Source organism: Tenrec ecaudatus, chromosome 15 (genome assembly GCF_050624435.1).
Source record: "Tenrec ecaudatus isolate mTenEca1 chromosome 15, mTenEca1.hap1, whole genome shotgun sequence".
NCBI lineage: Eukaryota > Metazoa > Chordata > Mammalia > Afrosoricida > Tenrecidae > Tenrec > Tenrec ecaudatus.
The window spans coordinates 81,921,554-81,942,991 of NC_134544.1; the positions used below are offsets into that span (position 1 = coordinate 81,921,554).

Genomic DNA, 21,438 nt, shown 5'->3' on the forward strand with positions numbered 1-21,438 from the left:
GTGCAGGACTTACCCTCATCGCAGCCACCGGGCCCAAAAGTGACACTGTTGCTGTGCTGCAGGTCAAAATGCCACAGCAGGCGCAGGGTGGCAGGACCCATGCAGGGCTGTGTAGCAGGCGCGGAGCGCATGGGGCAGGCAAGGGATCCAGAGCTTGCACAGGGAGCCCTGGTCTGGCAAGCCCTGCTGCACCATTGAGCGCAGGAAGTCTGCGCACAGCAGGCCCGCTGCATTGTGGGCAGTGCAAGTGTAGAGCCCAGAGTCCAAGGGCCGCGCATTGTACAGTACAAGCTGCCGGATGCTGGTGACCACCATGTTGCCTTACATCTGGTCCGGGCGCAGGATCAGGTTCTCAGGCTGCTCACTCTGCTTCTCCCAGGTGATGGGGGGCAGGGGGCGCCCGCTGACTTCAAAGTGCAGGCTGGCCATGCCAAGAACAGCCACAGCCTGCTGTGATGGGTTGCTGAAAAGCACTGCAGCTTGGCTCTGGCACATCAGGTGACTTCCCTTGTGTGGTGCATGCTGTGGTCTCAGGCGGCTCCTGCGTGGTCCCTGGGTCGGGTGCACTGTAGGATCTGGAGGCCTGGGGCTGCTGGGGGGCCAGCCCAGAACTACCTTGAAGGGCACGATGCACAGGCCGCACAAACACGCCTCTGCTTCTAGGTGGCAGAGGTTTCACTAAGTGAGGCCTTCTGAGAGGCAGGTGAAGCTGGACTCCTTTCTGCATCGCTTGAGGCAGAGGCACATGGGCTGCCAGACCCAGATGCAGCAGTCGGAGCCCTGCTGCGTGAACATTAAGCCCTCACAAGAGGCAGTGGCTGGTGGTTTGTGGTCCCTGGGACCGAAGTGCGCCACCACGCAGCTCCGCAGGCCCCACACTTTGGGGCAGCCTCGCTCTGGGCCTGCGCAGTCCTGGGAAATAGAGGGAGTGGCTCAAGGTGGGCCCACTGGTGCTGCTGTGCTCCTGCCAGGACCGGTCCAAGCATCTAGCCTCCCAACCCAAGCCTAGGATTCTAGTGGTACATACGCCCCCCTCCCCCACTCAGCCTCATTATTCTATTTCCAAGCCTGTCTGCTATCTGGAAAGCCGATGAGTCATGCTCCTCTTGTTGGGTGACCACAGTTATTGCACCCCTCCCTAGGACCACCTCCACTCCCACACCCAGGCAGCTTTCATTCTTCCAGGCCCAGAGCCTTCACCCCACTGCTCCCAGGGATACCTCTCTCACTTCCTAGGGCCACGTTCAGAGGCCAGAGTGCAGCACTAAGAGGTCTCCGTGTTCAGGTGGGAAGGGGTGAGATCCCAGAGTAAGGGGATCCTGGGGCAGAGCCTACATGGTACCTGCAGAAGGCCTATCCCCTGATGATCCTCTGTTGCTCTCCTCCCTAAAATTTTTTTTTAATGTGTAGGACTTAAAACAAAGCCCGACAAATGGTAAGTGTTAAATTCTACTTCCTTACATAAAATTCATTTACTCAACATTTATTGAGTGCTTATTATGGATCAAATACTCGCCCAGGCAGTGAGAATACAATAATTATGGAAACGTGGTCACCCTTTAGGGAGTTCACAATGGAATGTGGGAAGCAGGCTAAGGAGCCATTCATCCAAATAAATATTGAATCACGGAAATGCATAAAACATGAAGGCAAAGGGAACATGGACAGTGGAGCCAGAAGACAGACTTCCGAAGGCTTCACAGAAGACGTGGCATTTGTGCTGGTTCTCCAAGCAGGGACTGGATTGGCACTCCCCACAGGCACAATGCCTCATCAGAGCCATGGGAATGTGGAAGCACACGAAATGTGGGGATTCAGGTTCTACATGTGACTGTCATGTCAGATGGGACACAGGAATAATAGATCCAAAAACATTGCTCAGAACCGATTTTGAAAGGCTTTGAATTCCAAGTTAATAAGTTTTAATTTTACCCTATAAAATCTTGCCTTAGACCAAGGTCCCTGGAAGCCAACTATGAGCATGATTCTTATGGAAATGATTTATTAGGTGTTACCAGGAAAAGCTAGAATGGGAGAGCGAAAAAGGTATAAGGCAAACAAAATATGTCAAAGTGTGCTACCAAGTTCTATGAGAGACAATTTAGCTCAATCCTTCAGGGTCACTCTGGAGACAGGATAAAAGCATGGTCTCCATGGAAGTAAGAGAATTAGAGACTTGTAGCTACTCACCCCTCAGTCACTGTTTCTGGGCCCCCCTGGGTACTCTATGGCACAGGAGTTGTTCAAGCAGCCTGTTGTCATCAGAGGGTCTGAGAAGAGCATCTGCAGAGTTATGAAGAGTCATTGACATTTTAAAACCAAAGAATGATACAGCCTTATCTCCATGTCAGAAATCTTACTGGTAATGGCACACAAAAGTGGAGATGCATCTAAGGATGAGAAAATCACTCAGACAGCCATGGTCATGGTCCAGGCAAGAGCTACTGCGGGTCCAAACAAAAGGTTCCAGGTGAGGATGAACTAGAAAGGAGGAAGGGAATTGGAGAAGCATTTATGGTTAGGATCTGATAATCATTTGAATTTGAGGACGAGGTAGCTAACTTGTGTAGCCATAAAGGACTAAGGGACACAAAGTACATTAGCCAAGAAAGATGGGAGAATGATGCTGACCATGATGGATACCTGGAGGACACTCAGCTAGAAACACCCAATAGACTGGGGGAAATGTGGGCCTGGACATCAGGAGAGAGGCTATGGCTAGAGCCATACATTTGGAAGGCATTGACAGATGCCAGTTGTTGTTCTTGTTAGGTGCAGTTGAGTCACTTCTGACACATTGTGACCCTATGTACAACAGAACAAAACCCAACCCAGTCCTGCACAATGCTCACAATTGTTCTTATGTCTAAGCCCATTATTGCAGCCGCTGTCTCAATCCATGTTGAGAGCCTTCCTCTTTTTCACTGCCCCTCTATTTTACCAAACGTGATGTCCTCCAGGGACTTGCCTCTCCTGACAATATGTCCAAAGTTCATGAGCGAACTCTTGCCATGCTTGCCTCTAAAGAGCATTCTGAGTATACTTTACCCAAGATAGATCTGTTTGTTCTTCTGGCAGCCTATGGTACTTTCAAAATTTTTTCCATAATTCAAATATATCACTTATTCTTCCATCTTCCTTATCTAATGTCCAACTTTCACATGCATATGAGATGATTGAAAATGCCATGACTTGGGCCAGGAGAACCTTTGCTCTCAATGTAACATCTTTATTTTCAAAACCTTAAAGAGACTTTGTGCAGCAAATATATCCAACCTAATGCTTCATTTCATATCTTGATTGCAGCTTCCATGAGTACTATTTGTGGAGCCAAGAAAAATGAAAACCTTGAAAAATTAAATATTTTCCCCATTTATCATGATGTTACCTATTGGTCCCGTTGTGAGTATTTTGGTTTGCATTATATTGAGTTACAATCCACACTGAAGGTTGCCATCCTTGATCTTCATCAGTTGTTATTTTGAGGTCATGTCAGCTCTGACCCAAAGCGACCCAATGCACAACAGAACAAAACACTGCACTGTCCTGTGCTGCCTTCACAATTGTTCCTATGCCTGAGTTCATGGTTGTAGCTACAGTGTCAATCCATCTCAGGGGAGCCTTCCTCTTTTTCACTGCCCTTCCACTTTACCAAACATGTCCTCTTCCAGGGACTGGCCTCTCCTGACTATATGTCCAAAGTGAAGTCTTGCCATCCTTTCCCTCTAAGTAAGTGCCTCAAAGTAAGGCACCTTGACCTTACTTCTTCCAAGATAGATCGTTTTGTCTTTTTAGCAGTCCATTTAACGTTCTATATTCCTCCCCAGCACCACACTCAAATGCTTCTATTCTTCTAAGGTCTTTCTTATTCCATGTCCAACGTTCCCATGTATAGGATGCAATGGAGAAGACTGGGACTTTGAGGACTAAGGTGTGCCTGACCCAAGTCACGGTCTGCTCTTCAATCTAAAGCAGTCTTGAGCAGCAGCTTTACCTAAAGCAATACTTCTTTTGGTCTCTCAACTGCTGCTTCCGTGAACATTGATTGTGCATCCAAGTAAGACACAGACCTTGATGACTAAAATATTTTCTCCATGTATCATGGTGTTACCTATCGGTCCAGTGGTGAGGATTTGGGTCTTCTTTACATTGATTTGTAGCCGATACTGAAGGCTGTAATCCTCGCTCTTCATCAGCAAGTGCTTCAAGTCCTCCCTTTCACCAAGCAAAGTTTTTGAATATCTGTATATCTCAGGTTGTTAATAAGCCTTCCCTTGAATCCTGATACCACATTCTTCTTCATGTAATCTAGCTTCTCTGATGATTTGCTCAGCATACAGATTGAAAAAGTATGGTGAGAGGATTCAACCCTAGCACCTTTCCTGACTCTAAGTCATTCAATGTGTCCTTACTCTGTTAACAGATCTACCTCTTGATCCATGTACAAATTTGTAACATTTTATTGTGTTCTGGAAGTCCATTCTCCTTAAAGTTATCCAAAGTTTATTATGGGTCACACAATTGAATGCCTTTGCATAGTAAATGAATCACAAGTAAACATCTTCCTGGTATTCTCTGCTTTGAGCCAAGATCCATCTGACATCACCAATAATATCCCTTGTTCCACATCCTCTTGTGAATCCAGCCTGAACTCCTGGCAGTTCCCTGTCAATATACTGCTGCAACCATTGTTGGATGATTTTTAGCAAAATTTTCCTTGTGTGCAATATCAAAGATATTGTTCTATAGTTGGAGCATTTTGTTGGATCACCTTGCTTTGGAATGGGGACAAATATTGATCTCTTCCAGCCAGTTGGCTGAGTAACTCTCTTCCAAATTCCCTAGGATTGATGAGTGAGTGCTTCCAGTGCTTTTTCAGCTTGCTGAAACATTTCTATGGTATTCCATCAATTCCTGGAGCCTTGTGCTTGGCTAATGCTTTCAGTGAAGTCTGAAATTCTTGTGTCAGCACCATTGGTTCTTGTTCATATGCTACTTCCTAAAATGGTGAAATGTTGACTAGTGCTTTTTTTGTACAGTGACTCTGTGTAGTCTTTCCATCTTCTCTTGATGTTTCTTTTATCATTCATTATTTTGTTTATAGAATCTTTCAAGATTGCAACTTGAGACTTGAATTTTTTATCTTGACCTCATGCAGAGCTTCTTCATCAGTAGGAACCAGAAAAAAGAGAACACCAAAGAGTGTCAGCTCTTGAGATGAGGAAATGTTATGGATTGAACTGTATTCTTCCCCTCATAAAAAATATGTTGAAGAACCAGTCCACTTAAAACTCATTGTCATCAAGTTGATGACACCTCATAAAGACCCTATAAGATAGGGTAGAACTGCCCCGGTGGGTTTCCAAGATTGTAATTCTTTGCGAGATTAAAAAAGCCCCGTTTTTCTCCCAAAGTGCATCTGGTGGTGTCAAACTAATGACCTCGAGGATTGCAGCTCAGCTAAGCATTGTGAACATGACCTCAAATGGAAGTGGGATTTTTGCATGTGTAATTAGTTATACAAGGAGGTCATTAGACTGAACCCAAATCCTGTATGACTGATGCCCTCATGGGAAGAGAAGATCCACAGATCGATTCAAATGGAAAACTGTCAAGTGAAGAGAGAGGCAAAGATTGGAGTTGTGCTGTCATCAGCTAAGATTTCCCTGAGGCTACAAAAAGAAACCAAAAATTCCCTAGAGCCTTGGTAGTAAGCATGGCCCTGCCAACACCTTTACTTCAGACTTCTAGCTTCCAGAACTATGAGAGAACTAAGTGTCTCTTGTGAACTGGTGGCAATTTGTTACCAAAGCCTCTGGACACTCGTGGTGCCAGGAACAAGGTGAGTGAGTACTAAGGAGCATACAGCACTAGAAAAGACATGCAGCAAGGCAAAAGGAGCAGCAAACAGGAAAGCATGGTCCCTTGGCATTTAATGATACACAGAGGTCAATGGAGGCCAAAGGATGAGCAGGTGTCATTAGGCTAGACTATATTCCCAAAGCATTGCCCCCCCCATAGAAACAATTATGAAGGTGGAAACCATATTGTAAGAGGTTGAAAAGGAAGGGGAAGAAGAATAGAGGTGGCAAGTGAAAGTGTTATCTGTGGACCTGCAGCATCATCTGGGAAGTTGTTAAGCACAAACAGAGCATTTTAGGGCCTCACTCCAGAACGACTGAATTTAGAAGTCTGAAGGTAAAGTCTAGAAATCTGTCTTAAGAAATCCTCTAGGTGATTCTGATGCCTGCTCAAGTTTGAGGCCCACTGATGTCTAAAACCTTCAAGAAGTTTGTGAGCACAAAGCAATATGACAGAAGCCGGTACTCATAACCTGTCAGTTTGTCATACTGAAGTGGCTTGTGTATTGGTGGGATGCTGGAAGCTGTATTATTGGTATTTCAAATAGCAGCAGGGTCACCCAAGGTGAACATTTTCAACAGAACATCCAGACTAAGAGCAGGCTACATAGAAGAAATAGGCTGTCCACTTTTGAGGACTTATCCACTGAAAACGTTATGAACAGCAAAGAACAGACAACCAAAATTTATCAGATGACATAGATAAGACTGACATCCACCCACAAATGGCTGAGATGAGTGCCCACTGGATATGTGACATCCATTTTTTTTGGGTGCACAGCCTCAACACATGGGCTAAAATTGTCAACTGTCTCTCTCCATCACAGTATGTTATAATAAATTGGTGACCGATGATTGCTGTGTGTACCCAGCATGAAATAAACCATCAACTAGGTCACACAAAAAAACCAATTGAATCTCTGTGTTTTCACAGGCAGAAAAGCTAAAATGAGTTTGTTGCCACAAATGGTGCATTACAGCCCAAATTCTCATTCCTAATGTCCAACATCACTCTAGTTTGTTATTATTATGTTTGTTGTAAAACCATCCACCCCAACCTAGCGCATAAAATATAAGGGTGGGGGTGGGAGGTGATCCTGGAGACGGATGGCAAGTAGTAACTAATTGGGCTGGAGGGGACCTGTGAGCAGCTCAAGCACCTGGTGAGCCAGGAGTGCCTGGCTTGCCTGCTTCCTGAGCAGGACCAAGAGTCAAGTCAAGGTCTGGTTCCAGAACCACTAGACCAGGTGCTGCAAGTGGCACATCGTGGATATGTGGTTGGTGAAGAGAAGACGGCCCTTGGACACGAAGAAGTTGAGGTGGGTAGCTCAGCCACAGAGGGTGGTGAAGAGTAAATCCGCTTGTGAGACCCCCAACTTGAGCAATGGAAAGATTCTGTGGGTGCGGAAGTGCAAAGGTTTCTCTGGTTAGCCCACATGGCAGCACTGTGGAGGGCATCTTGGGAAGACACAGGGAGCCCAGAACAATGAGGATAGGGAGTTATGGAGGGCAACCAGGGCTGTGTATGTGCAAGAATAAGGGAATATTGCTCCCTGGGATCCTGTTCATGCACAGGTTTATTCCAATAACACACATGGAAACATGTCTCTGCCATCAGGTGATGGCTACGGGTAAGTTCGCTCCCTAGTACACTTGTCTTAGAGGGATCCCCAGTGGAGTAGTGGCTACGTATTCAGTTTTGATCTGCAAGGTCAACCGTTCAAAACCACCAACCAATCCGCAGGAGAAAGACAGGGCTGTCTATTGCTGTAAAGTTAGTCTCAGAATCTCAAAGGACAGGCAGTTCTAACCCTGTCCTATCGGTTTGCTATGAATTGGCATCAATGGCAGTGAGGGTTTTTGTTGTTGTTTCTTTGTTTTGTTTTAATCTTGTTAGGTGTGTGACCCCTCCCCCCCCCCCAAAAAAAGCTTCTAATCAAAACTGTGGCTTCTGAAGGGATCTGCTCTGCCAGTGAAATTCAAAACAGAGACAGCAGCTCAGAAGGTGATGGTGACTGTTTTGGTTTGGGGATCTGAAAGGGATCATCTGGATAGATTTCTCAAGGGACACAGTACGATCAAAGAACATGCCAAAGCAAGTGATCCATGTCCTTCAATGATGCCAAAACGACCCTGTTGGTCATGGTATGTCGTGTGACTGGAAGTGTATATAAGCAGAGAAGACCTCAGAGAATAATTACATAAGTCTATAGAGCAGGGATCAGGGATACACTGCGGGGCTCTCGGTCCACGCATGTGGCTCTGAAGTAAAATGGAAACCTTTCCAAGGACAGTTATTATTCAGATAATGGTGATTGAATTTGTAAAAAAAATATATTTTTATCTCTCTCAAAGAATCTTTCAATTGTTGTGAGGGACAAAGTTGGCTCTTCTGTCTCAAAAGTTTGCCTCCCAGGATGTAGACCAAGAAGGAGGCTATGTCTAGAAACAGTCGCTTCACATTTGGATGTTTTTGTTTAATAAAGTGTCTGTGGTTTTAGAGCAATGCTTTCTGACTTACCCGCACATAGTTTTACAGAATAAGTCATGAAGCAGCTGCTTGGACTGGGTGGGCACAGGGAAGCTGGGAAGGGTGAGGACCAGGAAGAATCACTAGATAATCAATAAATTATTTAATACATCTGCGTCAGGACTGTGGCTCCAGAGCTATAACCCCAGTGCATTTCTTCTGGTGTGAAACAAAATTGCAGTCAATTATTATCTTCCTTATCAGTCATTATTTCCTATGGTTCTGGGGATTGGCAGTACGAAGCTAGCAGACTCTTCTATGGAGTTTCCATCCGGCAATGGCTGATGATGAAGCCACCTCACACAGCTTCCCGACTGGTGTACCTGACAATGGCCACTAGTGTTCGCTGGGACTTTAAGAGGGACTATTGCCAGCATCTGCATGTGGCCTCTTCACCACACTTCCTCACAGCAAGGGGTTTGGACTCTGAGGGTCTTGTGCAGAGAAAGAGCCAGGTGGGAGCTATATTACCTCAGAAGTCGCATCGCACCTCACCTGCCATACTTTATTCCTAGAGAGCCATAAGGCCTGCATGGGTTCAAGGGAGGAAACATAGACTCCAACTTTGGATGCAGAATGACAAGATTCTGGAAGAGCTTGTAGGGAAGAAACAATCCCTTGAAGGCATTTTGTGAGCTACAATCTGCCCCAAGACATAAACCTTAAACGTGCAACTCAGTGATAGCCTTGCCCACTCTGGCTGGTGAGTTGCAGTGACTTTCTTTTGAAGGGAGGGAAGGCAAATTTGGAAGGGATCCCTCAGAAGCCCCCAAGTGGCCTGAAACCTCACCTTGGCAGACACCTACTGAGAGTTCCTTCCTCCTTCAGGGAGTTAAGCTGGGGGAGAGGATGGTTGCTGAACGGACAAAAGGAATTGATTAACACTCTGGAATTACATCACTCCCTCTCTTTGTTCATTTTTCACTGTTGTTCTTGTCCTGTGTTGAATTTATTTTTTCCTTACTTTCCCCTAGGAACTTCCCCTTAGATATGGGGTTGGGAGAGGGGTTGATTGATCTGTGCTGAAATCAGGGAGGTTTATATTAATAGCGGGATCATGTTACTCACCCCCATAGTTTCCATAGCAGCCGGGACCAATTGGTGGGAGGAATGGGCAGATAAAGGCCGCATTGAGGGGTTCGGTGCTTGGTGCAGGTGAAGGCTGACGTGTTTAGAATGGAGAGAGGAAAACAGTCTGTTGGGGAAATATTATTGGAGATGGCTTTGAGACTAGTCTTTGCTGGTCTCTTGCTCCTCACTCTCCCCTTGGTAGCAGAATGTGTGTCCCCTTACCCGCCATCTGCTCATCCCCACTTGGAGCTGTTCTGGCTATTATTTCCTCATGACAAAGCTGTCAGCTCATCATCCTGCTTTCTTCCATTCACACTTCTTTAGCTCCTTGCTGACTTCTAACTGGAGAGAATCAGAAAAGTCAAGCCCCCACCCCACGGGGCCTTTGCTGAAGGAGACAGCCCAGATCTGTGCTGCAATCTGGGTAGGGAATATCTCCTAGTTCACTCTCCCAATTCTCCCTAACAGGTTTTTCCTGCCACTGCTCCTGGCTAGAGGGGATGATGTGCTCGAGTGATGTCACAGAAGTCACAGAAAAATAACCAAGCGACTCCGCAAAGACCATTCATGAGCTGGAATATGCTAGAAGCTCTTGAATGGGAAGCCACCATTCTGGCATTGAACATGCTCCTATGGACCCTCCCAGTTCTAAGGCTTCAGTGCAGTCCCACCTGAGTGAGTTCTCCCCAGGTGAGTTCCTCCTAGAAGTGAAAGAGGGCTTATCCTTCTTTAGCTTTGAAGCTACTCCTTCTACACCTGGTAGATCCAGATATTGAGGATCTTCCCTTCCTGATTCCGGAACTCAACTGTGCTGATTGATAGCTGCATGGCCAAGGACACAGACACAGCTCTGTATTCTCCATTCATTCTCTTTAGGCCCCACTGTTTTCCTTTTGTCTAATTGTGCAACAGAAATCTCTGGGGATTGTTTTTTTTTCTAATGTTCTTCCAGTTCCTTAAAGGAGGGTATAGAGAAATGAAAAGTCTCTAACTGGAGTCTCTCCAGCATGCACTGACACCCCAAGGAGGCTGCAATAGGTCTCAACCAAAAGTGGGAGTCTGCTGCCTCACCCCTAGACAGGGAACCCATCATGGGTAGGGGCCAAGCGCTGTTTCTGTCTGGACCTTCAGGGTCTTCTCAGTGCCTGGCTCATAGAGAAAATGAAAAATGCTTGTTCCTTCTTAACCAGCCAGAGATTTACTATTATTCTTAGGTTCGGTCCAGTTGGTTCCCACTCATAACAACCCTATGTAAAACAGAACAAAATGCCCCCGGTACCATCATCACAATTATTCTTATGTTTGAGGCCATTACTGCAGCCCCCATGTCCTTCCATCTCATGAGAGCCTTCCTCTTTTCCATTGCCCCTCCACTTTACCAAGCATGATGTCCTTTTTCTGGGCCTGGTCTCTTCTGACAACATGTTGAAAGTACATGGCCAAAGGGTGACAAAATCGGGCCATCCTTACTTCTAAGGAGAATTTGGCCTGTGCTTCATCCAAGACAAGTTTCTTGGTACTTCTGGTAGTCCATGGTACTTTTTTTCCCCTAGCACCAAATTCAAATGCATCGATTCTTCTTTGGCCTTCCTTATTCAATATCCAAATTTTACATGCATAGGAAGTGTTTGAACATACTATGGCTTGTGTCTGAACCTTTGTTCTCAAAATAACATCCCTGCTTTTCAATACCCTAAAGAGGTCTTGTGAATATATACCGAACACAATGCAATGCATTTTTAAACTCTCGATTGCTGCTTGCATGAGCGTTGATCAGGGATCCAAGGAAGAGGAAATCCTTGACCACCTCACAATTCTACATCTAAGTATATACCTCAAAGAATAACAAACAGAGACTCAAAGAGATAGCAGTATACAAGTTCACTGCAGCACTACACACAATAGCTGAAAGGTGGTGGTTACAAAAATGCCTGGGGCCCGAAGAATGGATAAACCAAACAATATCTAAGTCATACAATGGAATATTATTCATCCTCTAAAAAGGAATGATGTTTTGGAACATGCTACACCATGGAGGACCCTTGAAAACCTGAGTGAAACAAGTCAGCCCAAAATGAGAGCTTGATATGAAATATGCAGAATCCATAGGCAAATTCATTGAGACAGCAAGCAGAGTCACGGTTGAAAAGGACTGGGTGACGAAGGCAATGGGGAGTGACTGGTTAAGGAGCACTGGCTGTGTCTCCATTCAGAGTGATCCAAATGTTCTGAAACAAGATGGGGGTGATGGTTGTACATCATTTAGAATGTTCTTCAGGCCACTGGATTGTACAGGGCAAAAGAGCAAATGCTTGGTTTATGTCACTGCCAGAAAAGAGGAGGTTTGGGAGCAAGGTTATGTGTCTTTGTAGTCAGAACTCCAGAGCCTCAGAGCACTCTGCTGATTTTCTTTAGATGCCTTTCCTCCCACATACCCAACAACTTGTTCCTCTATTTTAGCATTGAAAGTCCCTCCACTCAGGCCAACTGTTCTGATCTTATATTCGATTTGCATAAAGCCCCTGCCCTCTCCTGAGGGGTAGCCTCAGCGAAGGCACTGTCAGGCTCAGAATCTTGGTTTCCTGACATGTGAGTGTGCTGGAAAGATTAGATGGGATGATAAATAATAACACTGATCACAAGCAATAATTATATAGCACTTACTATTGGCCAGATGTTGTTCCCCATCTGTGCTTCTAGCAGGCACACAAATGCAATGCCCTTGGGGCTTAACAGAAACTCAGATTCCACTTCAGCAGATCTGAAATGGAATTTCTAACCAGGACAACAGTGAGGACCAGGATTCTAAGAAGGATTGAGGCATTTGAATGACCGTGATGGCAAAGACTGTGTATTGAGCATACTGTGGGTGGCCAAAAGAATGGGAATCAGTCTTGGAGGAAATCGAGCCAGGACATTCTTCAAAGAATGTTCCTAGAAGAGAGGATGGCAACATTTTGTCATGCTGATTTTGGACATGTCATTAGGAAAGACCAATTGCGAGAAGAGGACATCATGTTTGGTAAAGTAGTGGATCTGTGGAAATTCTTCATGACACGGACTGGCACAATAACCGCAACAATGACCTCAAACCTGCCAATGGGCAGGAAGATTGCATAGGATCTGGCAGTAATATGTCCTATCAGACGTAAGGTCACAAGGAGTCAAATTTGATTTGCTAGCGACTAACAAGAAGGTATTTCTAGCATTCAATCTCAACCTCGAACACTCAAGCTAAGAACTATTTTTCACTTCCCTTCTACACACAGCAGCACAAAAGGGTTTCAATGATTTGTCAAAAGTCATGGAGCTACATGGATATAGAGCCAAGACTGGACAATGAAGTGATCTGACAACAGAGACAGTAATCATAAGCAGGGTCTTTGTCTTCCGCAAAGATCATAGGCATAACCATAACGGACTTGGCACAAGCCCTGCCACATGGCAACCTTTCAGCAGATAGGTGCTATCTTAGTGCCATCCAGTTGACACCAAATCAGCGACAGTATAGGACAGGGTAGAACTGTCTGTGGGTTTCTGACACTAAATATTTAGAGCAGTAGAAATCCTCATCTTTCTCCCACAAAAGTGCATACTATTGTTATTAATTCGGTCAGAAGTCACATTAATGGTTACCAAATCCTTCCTCTTCTTGGATTCAACATTATACCCCATCGCTCCTCTCCCCATACCAAAACAGGCACGAGAGAGTAGATTCTGACTCATGGTGACGCCATGTGTGCATTCCATAGGACTTTCAAGACTATAGGCTTTAAGCAGTTTGCCAGGCCTTTCCTCCAGGGTGTCCCTGGGTGGGTTCCAACTGCCAATGATTTGTTAAATAGTCGAATGTGGAACTGTTTGCCCCCCTTCAGGAACTCCAATATCCTTGTAGCTCTCTATTCACAAAGGACTTCCTTCCAAACAAGGGCTCAGAGTGCTTGTCTTCTCTCTGTCTTCTTTTCATCAAGTTGTTTGGGTCTCCCCAGGAGCTGGGTCCCAGGGACATATTGTACATAATTATGACCCTGTCATCTACAACATGATCATGATAAATGGAGAAAAGACTGAAGTGCTCCGGGCTATCTTCTTGCTCCGATCCACAATAAATGATCATGTGAGCCCCAGTCAAGAACTCAAGGGACGTATTGCATTGGGTAAATCTGCTCTATGAGACCTCTTCCTTTTAAAATTTTTTTGTAGCTGGGAAAGAGAAAGGGGAGACGGGTTCTTCTCCCAAGTTGGCATCCCTGCCAGGGCACCCCCCACTCAATTCTGGCGAACTCCACTCCAGAATAGAGTTCCCTGCCACTCCTGTAGAACTGCCCTGTGGAAGGAACAATGGCCTAAAGGTTCAGAATGAGAAGACAAGTTCCAAGAGCCACAGCCTAACCCCTTACAGCCAGAGTGTGACCGCACAAGGGCCCCCACAAACAGACACTTTCTAGGGATCTTACGTAGTTGGGGCTTAAGAAGAGGGGAATAGGGCTCTAGCAATCTAGGAGCCCATTCCAGGCTGGGGGTACATATCGCAAGCACTTGATGGGGAGGCCTCAGGTACCCAGTGGGCCTAATAGGGTTCTGGGTATATTGGCTTGGGGGAGGGGAGCCGCCTTGGGAGCTGGACCAACCTAGGGTATCCCAAGTGGGATGGGGTACAGGGGCCTGGGCAGGGTCCATCCTCCTCTCCATCCCCCATAGCCAGCCAGGCTAACACAAGGTCTTGGGCAGGCAGGGGGCCAGGGGCAGGGCCCACATGAGCCAGGGGCAAGCTGGGCAGGGGGTGTTTCCTGGGTAGGCAGAGGGTCTGGGGCAAAGTCTTTGTGGCAGGCCCAGGCACAGGTGGGCAGGGGACTGGAACAGGGATCCTAGGCGTGTGCCTGGCCTGGACTGGACCCTGTGTTGGGAGGGTGGGGGCAGAGGGCCTAGAGTGTGCTCCCAGGTGGGTGGGCCGGGCAGGGCGGTAGTACTGGTGGCTGGGCAGGTGCCAGGTTGGATGCAGACTCACATCATGGATCATGGTGGCAAGGCCCGGGTGGGCAGGAGTCTGGGAGGGGTCAGGGAGGCCACACAGGTCACACCTGGTCTGTGAAGTCCTAACCCTTGCCCATCAGGTCATTCTGGCCCACGGAGATGGTGCGGCTCAGAGGCTGGCTCACTCAGCGCTTAGACTGCTCAGCTTCTGAGGCCTTGGCCTCCATAGGAAATGCTGGCTGGCCTCCTGCCTTGTCCTTAATAGTGGCTCCAGCTGCTACCAAGTAGGCCAAGCCTTAAAGGGGCCATGGACTTCCACCTGTGCGGCCCGCCTCCTCACCCTTAATGGGGCCACGCGCTGGCACCAGAGACCTCTTTAAAAAGTGTTCTTCAAAGTATTTCAGAGCAAGGATGTTATATTGAAGATTAAGGTGCACCTGACTAAAGCCATCTTGGTCATATTTTCAATGGCCTTCTATGTACGTGAAAGTTAGACATTGAAAAGGAAGATCAAAGAAGAACCAATGCATTTATATTGCAATGCTGGTGAAGAATATTGAAATTACTATGAACTGCCAAAAGAACAAACAAATTTGGGTTAGAAGTACAGCCAGAATATTCCTTAGAAGCAAGGATGGTGAGACTTCCCCTCATTTACCTTGGACAGACTGTTAACGAGAGACCAGTCCCTGGAGGAGGAAGGACATCCTGCTTGGTGAAGAGAGAGGCAGTGAAAATGAGGTAGACCTTCAGTAAATGGATCGACACAGTGGCTGCAACAAGGGGCTCAAACATAACAACAATTGAGAGGATGGTGCAGGACTGGGTGTTGTTTCGTTCTATTGTCCATAGGGTAGCTAGGAGTTGGAACTGACTCAATGGCATCTAACAGCAGAAACAATGTTTCCACCCAGTACTAACAGGACTGGAAGTTTTCCAACCCCTCTCATCTCTCAATCCCAGGAACAGAGATGCCACCTTCTTTCTAGCTGTATTCCCAGTATCTAGAACAGAGCTCAGCAACGAAGTACCTAACAAACCTGAAGTAGCTGTTACTTAGCTCCATGCCTCATAGGCCTCAGTCCCCCAGCCCTAAAACATCAGTGTTGTTGTTTGTTGCCATCAAGTCGATTTCCACTTACACCTGCCTCATACCTGCCTACCTAGAACCCCCCATTATGAAAATAAGCCAGAACAATGATTCCTTCCCACGGTGTCTGCAGACTATGACACACCACTCTGAAGGCACTGTCATGTAAATGTTGAACTGCTAGCTAAAAGGTTGACAGTTCAAACCCACCAGCTGTTTCAAGGGAAAATGATGAGGCTGTATGTTCCAATAATGTTGTACAACCTTGGAAAACTTACTGTGATAGTTTATTGTGCCAGCCTGGCCGATAAACACAAGTAGGATTAATTGAAGGGCGGAGGGATAAATGGCTCGGTGAGCCTTGCCTTGCTTGCTCCGTGCCTCAATTTAAAGGGGCACACTACCTGTGGGATGCCTAGCCTGTGGACTGTGTCACTGTAAGTTGAGGTCCCTTTAATCCCACACAATTGGAATGTTCGTCTCTGGAGCTGGGGACCGACAGTTTGTGACCTGCCTTGCTGTTTGCTGCCTTGGTATATATAGCCCAGCTTTCTCTACAGGAAGGGACTGGCAACTGGCGGCTCTCAAGCCTTAAGGGACTGCTAGTGTCTCACTGCTTTTGTAATTTAACTGTTAATTTCTTGTATTATCTATCTGTATATAATTTAACGGTTCATTTCTTGTATTATATATCTATCTTTATAAATATATTTATATATAATTATTAGCAATCTGGTTTGTCTCTCTAGAGAACCCTGTCCAACACATTTACATACGGTCTCCACGAGTTGGAATTGACTGGACAGCAATGGGTTTGCTGCAACCAGAGAAAGAATGAGAGGGAAGTCTGAAAAAGAAGCACCGCCCTGCCCTCCATCTGGTTGTTTTGTAATTTCTTGCAGCATATGGTTCGAAGGGAACAGGGAATGAAGAAGCGGAGTGCATGGCACAATTGAGGGCTATTTGCTATTCTGACCAAGTGCCTCTGTGAGAAAAGGGCGGGGCGGGGTTAGGCTTGACCTGGGTCTTGATCAATGTCCAAGAAAATATTTGGATTTCCAGAGTGGGGGAGGTTTCCCAAGCCAGGGTAGTAACAGGAGCTGACAGCTCTCACCTCTGACCCTGTGAACTCTGTTCAAAGAATCTTACCCTGGACTGGGTAAGAGGTGGGTGGTTAGGCAGAGAGACAGAGAGTCGAACTTCCTAGGGTTGTGTCTGGTCTAAAGGGTTTTGTAGACAGGAACTCTGGCTCTTTCCCAGCCTGAGCCTGAGCCCCTGAGCCTCCTCAACTCCACGTTCCCCCTTCCCCGGCCTCCACAGGGACACCTTCCAGAGTTCTTCCTGTACCCATATGTGGGTTTTGGCTCTTCCTCATTTTGGCTCTGCTCAGTGGCAGGGCATTTGAAGGGTGGTTGTGGGATTTGTACAGTTGTCATTAGGGTAAATGCATGATAATTTCCTAAATTTCTCCTCCTGCAGCTTTAGGCTATGTTTCCAAACTCTCTGTCCTCACAGAGACTCTGCAGAGGGGGAAATGACTCTGATTCCACCTGGAAGTTTCTGGTTGAGCACATGGATGTCCCATTCCAGTGTAGCCATGGCACTGGGGCTCGGGGTGCTAGAAGAGGGGCAAATGGGTCCCCCAAGGGAGATGAGTAGTGATCACAAAAGTGACATACTTGTGGTCACCTACTAATTGTACATGGTGGTGCTTGCCCCTCTCAAGGTGGAAACATACACATTCACCTATGCCTCTTCTCTAAAAGCAAGTGTACTTGCTTGTGACATGAGGTTTTAGAAAGTTCTTTCATGGGCCAAAAAGAAGGGTGGGTGATCCAACCCTTCAGTAGCTCATCAATCAGTGAGTATCTCAAGCAGATTTAGAGTAGTGTCCAGAGATCTAGTGGTGAAAGGGGGTAGGAAGCTGTGGGGGGCTGGCCAGGGAGAGAATACGGAGTAATTTGAGCCAGACAGAGTAATGAATGGGAGGCAGGATGGATATGGAAGGAATCTGGGGAACGAGTTTGGATCTGCCTCTTGATGGATCTCACCATTCTCTCTTTTCAACTGGACTTGTCCACCTGCTTCCAATGCAGCCTCAAGCTGCCTGCTCTGAGCTTCCAAACCACGCAAGCGTCAATACAGACACACGCACACACAGGAGTGCACACACACATGTACAAATACACTCTCAAGAAGCAAAACCTACTTCTGGTGAATCCAGCCAATTCAGATGCATAGCAACCCTAGATGAAAGAGTAGAACTGACCCTGTGGGTTTCTGACACTATAAATTTGTCCATTGTCAGACGGCCTCATCTTTCTCCCTCTCAGAGCAGCTAGTAGGTTTGAACTGCTTGCCTTGTGATTAGTAGTGGGATGCTTAACCCACAGCATCACCTAAGCTCCTTAGCAAGAAGGATATTACCACGACCACAGCCACCACCCCTTTTTTCTACTTTTCTGAGAGATAGGGAGGAAAGAGTGCTGTCCAGCATTCGGCTCCATTGAAAGAAAATGGGAGATCCAGGGTGATGAAAGCAGATAGCTGGAACATTCCAGCCTGGCATCCTGGGCCACCGGAAATATTCTCCCTTGTGGGATCTGTGAAGCAGGCACACTCAAAGACCACAGGGCCTTGGTCTTAGCTGTCAGCATTGGGGCTTGGGTTTCTTGGACCTGCTGGTTGTGGAGGGGCCATTTATAGAGAGCCTCTTCACCTAGCATCATGGCTGCTCAGGCATGATACCTCTGAGTCGTGTAATTTATATTTCATACACAATTGAAGCAGCTAATGGTGTCATTATCCAAGGGGGAAACAAGTTTGTTACAGTGTTAATTACATTGCAGGTGTGTTCCCTCTCCTTTGTCCCAAAGTGTTCCAGGGAAAGTTCCCAGGGAGCAGTCGAGTGGGTTTCCAAGAGAGTGGCTTTGGCAGGCTCCACCATGTCAGGGCTGAGGAGCAGTGGCAAGGCCAAGAATGCTTTCTCTGACTTCGTTGTGGTTGTGTTGGGGCAGTGGGAGTAGAGGTGGCAGCTAAAGCAACCCAATGGTCTCGCCATCCTTTTCTCACCTGTGCGTGTGGAATCAGGCAGGGCTGGATTGTGCCTGTTCAATGCTTAAGCTAATTTTGCTTGATAGGGGATGGTGGAGATTATGTGTAGGGGAAAGGAGGCAAAATTCAACCACTCGTAATCAAGACATCAGCAGAGGGGGGAACTAAGCCCGTAGTCTCTGAGACTGGTCTGCTGGGATTTGAATTCCAGCTCCCCCTTTGATAACCTTGTCACTCCTGGGCCGGACGGCCTCACTTCTCTGTGCATTCATGTTCTCACCTATAGACGGGAGCTGATGCACTACCAATGGGTCAGTCAATTCCAAATCATAGTGAGCCTGTAGAACAGAGTGGATCCATTCTATAGGCGTTCCCATAGGCTGTGCCTGGTACTGGAGCAAATTGATGCATCATTCTCATGGGAAGCTGCTGAGGCTTTCTCTGAGCTTGTGGTAAATAGTCAAGGGCTTCTCTATTGCCCCACAAAAGCCACCAAAACTCCACTGGTCTTGAGTTTACCCAGATGCATAGCAGCTCAGCAGGATAAACGAATAACTGTCCCTGCAGATGTCCAACCCTGAAAATCTTTATGAGAGCAGACAGCCCCATCTTGATCCCGAAGAACAGCTGGTAGGTTTGAACTACCAACATTCTGGTTAGCAGTTCTAATGCTTCACCCACACCACCACTATTGGGATGGAATGAGTGAATATACATGCAATTCTTAGAACACTAGTACATAACATGCACTTAGTAATTGTGAGATATTGTGGTAGGAGGGGAGTCCAAAAACCAAACCAAACTCACTGCGATCATATCCACTCTGACTCAACATGACCTGAGTTCTACCCTATAGGACAGGGTCCAACTGCTACTGTGGGTATTTGAGACTGTAACTTTATAGGATTGGAAAACCTCACTTTTTTCCCTAAGAGTAGCTGGTGGTTTTGAATTGTTGACTTTGGGATTAGCAGCCCAATATGTAATCGCCCACACCACTATTAAATGAGAGCAACAAGTTTCTGGCTTTTTCTGTGAGGTGGTCGAATTATATGCCATTCTTATATTTAAAGAAGGTAAATCTACTGAAACAGAACAATTGTCATGAGAGGAGAGATGCCAATTTTAAGGATATAGAGATGTAAGTCATCCCTGGATAGCACAAATGGTTAAATCCCTTGTCCATTAACAGAAACTTAGGAGGTTCAAGGGCACCCAGAAATACCTTGGAAGAAAAACCTAGCCATCTGTTTCTGAAAAGTTATGTCCATTGAAAATCCTATGAATCACCATGAATCACAATCAACTCTGTGACAAATAGTCATTTTAAATTTCAGGATGGTTCCTGGGAAGAAAGAAAAAAATCTAAGTTTTCCATTGAAGAGGTGGTTTGTGAGAGCACCTGGCCCATTAAAGCACAAAGACTGATGAGGAACTTCTGTGGGGTCACTGTAAACAGACCAGGCCATGCTTTCTCCAAATCTAGTTTTGTTGGATGCTGTCAAGTTGGTTTCAACTCATAGCGACTCTATGTACAACTGAAAGAAACACTGCCTGCTCCTGTGCCATCCTCACAATTGTTGTGTGTGTTAGACAGGGTTCTCTAGAGAGACAAAACCAGACTGCTAGTAATTATATATATATTATATATTTATAAATTATATATATATTTATAAAGATGGATATATAACAAGAAAATGAACCATTATATTGTAGATAGATAGATAGATAATACAAGAAATTAACAGTTAAATTCTAAATTATAAAGCAGTGAGACACTAGCAGTCCTTTAAGTCTTGAGAGCTGCCAGTTTCTTTTCTGTAACGAGAGTTGGGCTATTTATACCCAGGCAGCAAACAGCAAGGCAGGTCACCAACTGTCACCAACTGTCAGTACCCAGCTCCAGAGATGAGCATTCCAATCGAGCGTTCTTAAAGGGACCTTACCTTACAGTGACACAGTCCAGAGACTAGGTGTCCCACAGGTAGTGTACCCTTTAACTTGAGGCACAGAGCTAGCAAGGTGAGGCTCACGGAGCCATTTATTTCTCCGCCCTTCAATTAAACCTACTTGTGTTTATCGGCCAGGCTGGTAGAATAAACTATCACATTATGTCTTGCCTATTGTTGCAGAAACTGTATCCATCCATCTTGGTGAGGACCTTCCTCTTTTTGGTGCCCCTTTACCAAGCATGATGGCCTTCTCCATGATGTTGCTTCTAATAACTCCTGATGTCTAAGTATGTGAGGCAAAGTCTAGTCAGTGTTGCCTCTAAGGAGCATTCTGGATGCACTTCATTCAAGACAGATCTTGATCCTCAACTGAAATTCTTGCAGAGAGAGTGAAAGCACACCTGATTTACCTAGAGTCTCGTTTCCCAAAGCGGGCCACACCACCCACCTGCTGGGCACTGACAAATCCAGGGATCTACAAAGCAGATAACTACATTTTATCCTGGATGGTGGGCTATAGTACAAAATTCTTTCATTGCCGGGGGCCCTGAGTAATATTTTTTTTTCTGAAAAGAGGGCAGTAGGAAGAATAAGTTGGGTCTAGAGCGGGAGCTAGAAACCTGTTTTTCTGCCAAGGAGCATGTGGTGATTTATAACATCATTCATGGGGGGCATACAGGTAAAATATTTATCGAACTCACCCCTAATGTGATGGCTACAAATGCTTTTCTTTGGTGATATATGTGATGCTGGCAGGTATTGATGATTTGTGGGGTCATATACAACCCTTGGGCCATACATTGGTCTAGGGTAATGGATCTCAACCGGTGGGTTGTGACTTCTTTGGGGGTCGAATGACACTTTCACAGGGGTTGCCTGATTCATCACAGTAGCAAAATTACAGTG

At 46.1% G+C, this 21,438-nt stretch overlaps 1 pseudogene; it reads right to left on the reverse strand.

Annotated features, from left to right (window-relative positions):
* Positions 1-63: 63 nt before the first annotated feature.
* Positions 64-13,137, reverse strand: LOC142427548 (WAP, Kazal, immunoglobulin, Kunitz and NTR domain-containing protein 1-like; annotated as a pseudogene).
* Positions 13,138-21,438: the final 8,301 nt, after the last annotated feature.